The following is a 7,284-nucleotide window of genomic DNA, read 5'->3' on the forward strand; positions in this document are numbered from 1 at the left end:
TAACATATTGATATGACACAGCCAGTTCTTTATCCAATGATCTGGGGTGTCTATCAAATAATTTACTTTATCAACCCTTTTACGTGCCATTGAAAAGTGCTTTCAGATGTTCCCCCTGTAAAGGCAATAACACTAACCCTTCATCCCCCGTTTGTAATGTTTGGGTCACAGCTATTGGGCTTATCTGCCCTTTCCTTCATCTATGTTTGAGAAACTTTTAAGATGTTCTTGAGCCACTTTGGAGGCTCCCGTCAGCCAGACCTGGAGCACAGACACGCATAATCTAACATAGAGGATTCATCCCTCTGTCCCTCAGATCCAGGGTGACTTGTTTCCACTCCAGTTCAACAGGTTCTGAGATAGCTGATAAATCCAATACATGATCTGCAGATTATGCCACATGTGGGGCAGGTGGGTTTGAAGGGTTGGGTAGATGGGTTGTTTGGAGGTTTGTGCGCTCTCTCTGGCACCTCAACTGCACATTCCCAACAAAGTCTCTCCACGTCTTCCCGAATGAACCTTCTCCAATTTGGTTAATCACAAGCCAGGGTCTCCCATGAGTCGGTAGGTTCTGATTAAAGATCACAGATCTGAAGCGTTTCTCTGACTTTGTTTCTCTCTACACAGATGCTGCCAGACTTGCTGAGTACTTCCAGCATTTTCTGTTTTTATTTCGGATTTGCGGCATCTGCAGTATTCTGCTTTTGTGGAGGAAATCTGGAACACTCTCACCCTCAAAAGCTGTGGATACTGTGAGGAAGGGAGGGGGGTGGGAGGGGAGGAATAAATTGAAATGATCAAGACCGTGATTGAGCAATAATGGTTGGGTAAGCGATCATTGAGGGATATGGCACAAAGACGGATTAATTGAGTTGAGGTACGGATTAGCCATGACCTAATAGAATGGCAAACAGGTTGGAGGGGCTGAATGGCCAACTCCTGTTCCAGCATTTCTGATGAAAGAGATAGTTCTGGCTTCACAAAATTAAACCAACACTTAACCCTTTCAAGACTATTAATTTTAGTAGGAATTTTGAAATGTTGCTCATTTAAAGCTGGCATATTTCACAGATCTTTAATTCATCTCTGATCCACCTGTCAAAAAGCTATCTTTAAATGGAACAATTAGTTTCTAATTTCCTGAAGTTAAGGAGTCGATAGTAATGTAAAATTTATCGGATTAGATTAAATCGAGGGCCGCTCATCATCGTGTGGGTGTAGATGGGTCAGCACTCAATATAAACCCAATGTTCCACTTCAACCACACACAAACCTACGAATCCAGTCCGACTATCAAAGGAGCAAAGACCTCTGCTGCTCCCAATGTCTGTTGTTGATGCAACAAAGGTTTCAGCAAAGTGATAGATACGCTGCCCTCTCAGCTGAAATATTCCAGTGCCATTATTTTATTTTGAAAAAATAAAGCAAGAGAGTTCTCCCTGATGTCCTGGCCAATGTTTATCCTTCAAAAAAACATCAATAAAAACAGATTATCTGGTCATCACCACATTGCTATTTGTGGGAGCTTGCTGTGCACAAGTTTCCTACATTACAATAGCGGCTACCTGGGATGAGGGGGTTATCTTATGAGGAAAGATTGGACATGTTGTGCTGTATCCATTGGAGTTTAGAAGATTGATCAGTGACTGTATTGAAACATCTAAGATCCTGAAGGGATTTGACAGGGTGGATGCTGAGAGGGTGTTTCCCCTCGTGGGAGAGACTAGAACTAGGGGACACAGTTTAAAAATAAGGGGTCTCCCATTTAAGAGAGAGATGAGGAGAAATTTTTTCTCTCAGAGGGTTGTTAGTCTATAGAATTCTCGTCCCCGAGGGAAGTGGAGGCTGGGTCATTGAATTTATTCGAGGCTGACTTAGATTTTTGATTGACAAGGGAGTCAAAATTTGTAGGGGCAGACAGGAAAGTGGAGTTAAGGCCACCATCAGATCAGCCATGGTCTTATCAAATGGTGGAGCAGGCTCGAGGGCTGAATGGCCTACCCCTGCTCCTAATTCATACGTTCGCATAGAATTCAAGAGAAACTTATTGAGAATGTGGAACTCGTAGTAGTTGAGGCGAATAGCATCAATGCATTTAAGGGGAAACTAGAAAATCATATGAGTGGGAAAGGAAGAGAAGAATATGCTGATGAAGTGAGATGAAATAGGATTGGAGGAGGCTCATGTGGAGCATCAACACTGGCATGGGCCAGTAGGGCCGAATGGCCTGTTTCTGTGCTGTACAGTCGATGTAACCAGCCTACCCAAAGTCTCCGTCCTCTATCTACGCTTCCTCCTGGTGAAATTCTCCACAAGGCAGAGCACATGCAGCAATTCTGGATTCACTGAAGAACGGGTCTCCAGTGTTTCCACAGCGACGTGAATTGGGCATTGCTGAGCACAGCTGATGCTGAAACCACAGCTGTTGGCTACAGTTGTAGAATGTAGGAGTGCATAAAATTAGCAAGAAGAAAAATACTGCAGAAGCTGGGAATCTGAGAGAGGAGCAGGGAAAGCTGGAACTGCCCAGCAGAGCAGACAGCACGTGTGGAGAGGCAGAAGCCAATGTTTCACTTACTGGGCCCTTCTGACCAAATGTGTCGTCGATATTTTTTTAATATTTGTTCATGGGATGTGGGTGTCGTGCCCAGGCCAGCATTTATTACCCATCCCTGGTTCAAAGGGCAGTTAAAAGTCAACCACATTGCTGTGGGTCTGGAGTCACAAGTAGACCAGATAAGGACGGCAGATTTCCTTCTCTAAAAGGCATTAGTGAACCAGATGGGTTTTTACAACAAGTGACTTTTTATTTCCCGATTTTTATTAAATTCAAATTGCACCATCTGCCATGGTGGGATTTGAACTCAGGTACCCCAGAGCATTATCATGGGTCTCTGGATTACTAGCCCAGCAACAATACTACTACACCATTGCCTCCTCCAAGAGACACCTGTCCCTCCACCAGTGCTGCCTGATCTGCCGAGCTGTTCCAACTTTCACTGCCTTTAAAATTGACCCCCAGCTAGTCAGATATTAGAATCCCATTCCATAAGAATAACCCACAGCTCCTAATATTTTACAAGCCAAGGGCACAATGAGGAATTGAGAGGATGTCAGGAACTGTGAGAATGTTTCACACCTGAGACTCAGAGCACTTACTCTGCACACACAGCACTGATTTCCATTTACTGTTTTCTAACAACCAATCGAGGGGAACATCAGAACATGCACGAACTATATTCTGAAACTGGCAATTCACAGCACTGTGCTGCTTGGATCTGAGAATTATAATCCCCTTGCTAGAATCAATGTCAGCTCACATTGCTCATCATTCACCACTTGGGGGAAGATTTCCTCTTTGTTTTGAGCAGTGAAATCATAAGTGCGTTCTTTATAAACAAGGTTCTTTCTCTGAGAGAAGGAGGCGGCAGATAGAGGAGGGGAATCAAAAGGGAGATCCTTTGCTTTGCTGACACTCCACAGCCTGAACATTTTGCTTCCAGCTGCCCACTGTTGGGAGAGTCAAACAGCCAAAAACGGGTGAGCATTTTGTCCTGCCCACTATACACCTTGTGCAGCTTCCAAGGGACAGGAGGCATTGGAAGCCCTTTGAGCTGGCAGCTGTTCTGTTTAAACATGAACCTACGAATCTTCTGCATTCTGCAATGCCTTACCATGCAGAACATCAGTGTAGATTGTGACTTTGTGTGATGGCGATGATGCTGCTATTTCCACATGGAATTAAAAACCCACAGAGATGTAAAATTGACTCGCTATCACCTGTCTACCACTACTTACAAATCCAAGATCTATCCCATCAAATGTTAAAAACACACATTTAAAACAGCCACCCAGAATTACTGGACGGTCAGTTTTGGCAGGTGGATAACTTAAGGGCCCCAGATTAGTAACTTCAGGTCTTCATATTTTTTTGTTTTTGTTTCTTTTTCAGCTGGGAGCTCAATTAGATCATCCCTTAATCTTCTACATTTCAGTGAATGCAAGCCTTGTCTGCAAGCAACCTGTCCTCATCATTTAACCCCTTTTGGCCCAGGTATCATTCTGGTGAATCTGCCCTGCACCCCCAAGGAAGGTATCCTTCCTTGGATGCGGCGCCCAAATGGCGTTTGACCTTATGCCAAAAGGTTACCACTTGAGACAAATGAGGTAATGTCGAGCGTTGAGGTATCCATACAATTTGGATTTTAACCAAGAACTGTATTGGCAATGTACTATTGATAAATATCAATGTGCATCCTCCCTCCTCCCCCCTTGTCATTCATTATTCCCATTGAGTCACTCACCTTCTCTAAATGAGTGCGGGATGGATCAGTCTGCCTCAGTTGGTAGCACTCTTAGCTCAGAGGTTCTGGGTTCAAGCCCCACACTAGGGCTTGAACACATAATGAAGGCTGACACTTTCGGGCCACGTGAAGAAGAGCAGGAGAATTATCATATTGTCTTGGCCAAACTGAGGAAACCGCAAAGAGCAGGGAGATAAATGGTATTTCTCCACTTGGAAAATAAGCTCTAAAATTCCAGTAATGTAATAATCAATATTCTGTGACCAGCATTAAAGGCTCGGTGATTCAGCAGCATTCCCTGCGTGGAGAAAGGAAGGGTACTGTAATGTTTTGAGGCCAGTCGAAGATAATGCAAGTGTCCATTGGAGATGAGAATCCATTAAGAGCCAACATTTAAATCTTCACTTTCATTAACCCCTTCTTCCCTGATTGCTTCCTGTTAGTCAAAATGGAAAGAATTATTCTACAAGTTTTGTCAGTATGGAGTTTGTGAACAGTGAGGTTGCTGCTCTCATAGTTTGCGAATATTACCAGAAATACTTTGATATTATCGCCACATAGAAACATGGGCTGCTTGGATGATTCTTTTTCATTCAGACAATGTGGGTTCAAAGCTATTATTCGTTCAGGGGGGGAATGTGGGTGTCATTGACATGGGTCAGCATTTATAATTGCCCTTTGAGAGTGATGGTGAGCCACCACTTCAGGAATATAGCTGAGTGACTTGCCGCAATGAAAGCAGAGGGTGCTGGAAATACTCAGCAGGACTGGCAGCATCTTCGGAGAGAGAAACAGTCAACGGGCTGGATATTACAGTCCCCCACCAGGCACGAGGGCACATAAAATACAAGGGGTGCCTAGCCCACCACCTTCTCACCCACCCTCGAGCTGTCCCCCATAATGCGGGGGATAGGCAGCCAATGAAATCGGCAGCTCACCCACCATATTTAAATAAATAATTAAGGGTCAGTGGAGCTTATTAACAAACCGATTGGCCCCAGTATTAAGCTGCCCATGCCATAACCCTGTTGGTGTGGGCAGGCAGATGGAAGCAGTATTAAGCTGCCCATGCCATAACCCTGTTGGTGTGGGCAGGCAGATGGAAGCAGTATTAAGCTGCCCATGCCATAACCCTGTTGGTGTGGGCAGGCAGATGGGAGCAGTATGAAGCTGCCCATGCCATAACCCTGTTGGTGTGGGCAGGCAGATGGAAGCAGTATTAAGCTGCCCATGCCATAACCCTGTTGGTGTGGGCAGGCAGATGGAAGCAGTATTAAGCTGCCCATGCCATAACACTGTTGGTGTGGGCAGGCAGATGGGAGCAGGTAGCCTGTTCTTTCAAAAAACCTTTTAAAAGGACTGGAAGGAAGGAGGGGGTTACTATCCCCGGGGGAGGGCGGTGGGGGGGTGCCCTTTGCGCATCGGGGGTACCGCCACCACCGGAGATAGTACCTCCCACTTCCTTCCTCCCTCCCACGAACTGCAAAACCCACACCCCCCACCCCACCTGCCCAAGGTGCCCAATCACGTCCTGCCCAATACCCCAGACTTACCTGAGTCTACTGGGGCCTTCATCCTGGCACAGTTTGCAGCCCTGGCAGTATCCACTACCGGGCTGTGGTGCTGCTGGGACTGCAAGAGCTGTTGGCCAATCTGATTGGCCGGCAGCTCCCGAGGGCGGGACGTCCTCCCAGGGAGGGGCTGAATTCTCACACTTTCCCCGTCCGTAGTCTTCATCGGTCAGCTCCTGCCCTGTAAAATCCAACCCAACATTTCAGGTCGATGACATTTCATCAGAACCCCCTCCCTCACCTCTTTCTCTGGCACACTAATGACTGTATCACAACTGTCTGAGTGTCTTGCTTGGCCGTTTCAGAGGGCACTTAAGAGTCAACCACATTGCTGTGGGTCTGGAGTCACATGTAGACCAGACCGGATAAAGACGGCAGATTTCCTTCCCTAAAGGGCATTAGTGAACCTAATGGCTTCTTTTGAACAGAGGCCCGAACAATCCCCATCCACCACCACTCTCCTCCGTCTGCCTGAACTTGTTCTCTCACTGAACAGTTTCTCCTTAAACTTGTCTCACTTCCTCCAAATAAAAGGTGTGGCTATGGGTACCCGCATGGGCCCCAGCTATGCCTGTCTCTTTATGGAGTATGTGGAACATTCCTTGTTCCAATCCTACTCAGGCCCCCTCCCACAACTCTTTCTCCAGTACATCGATGATTACTTTGGTGCTGCTTCATGCTCTCGTCTGGACCTGGAAAAATTTATTAATTTTGCTTCCAATTTCCACCCCTCCATCACTTTCACATGGTCCATCTCTGACACTTCCCTTCCCTTCCTTGACCTCTCTGTCTCAATTTCTGATGATAATCTGTCCACCAATATTCATTACAAGCCCACCAACTCCCACAGCTACCTTGACTACAGCTCCTCACACCCCGCTTCCTGTAAGGACTCCATCCCATTCTCTCAGTTCCTTCGCCTCTGTCGCATCTGTTCTGATGATGCCACTTTCAAAAACAGTTCCTCTGACATGTCTTCCTTCTTCCTTAACCGAGGTTTCCTACCCTCGGTGGTTGACAGGGCCCTCAACCATGTTCGACCCATCTCCCGCGCCTCTGCCCTCACACCTTCCTCTCCCTCCCAGAAACATGATAGGGTCCCCCTTGTCCTCACTTTTCGCCCCACCAGCCTCTGCATTCAAAGGATCATCCTCTACCATTTCCACCAACTCCAGCATGATGTCACCACCAAACACATCTTCCCTTCATCCCCCCGGCGGCATTCCGCAGGGATTGTTCCCTCCGGGACACCCTGGTCCACTCCTCCATCACCCCCTACACCTCAACCCCCTCCCACGGCACCTTCCTATGCAACCGCAGAAGGTGCAACACCTGCCCCTTTACTTCCCCCCTCCTCACCGTCCAAGGGCCCAAACACACCTTTCAAGTGAAGCAACATTTCACTTGCA

This window comes from Cetorhinus maximus, unplaced genomic scaffold (assembly GCF_964194155.1).
Source record: "Cetorhinus maximus unplaced genomic scaffold, sCetMax3.hap1.1 HAP1_SCAFFOLD_743, whole genome shotgun sequence".
Lineage (NCBI taxonomy): Eukaryota > Metazoa > Chordata > Chondrichthyes > Lamniformes > Cetorhinidae > Cetorhinus > Cetorhinus maximus.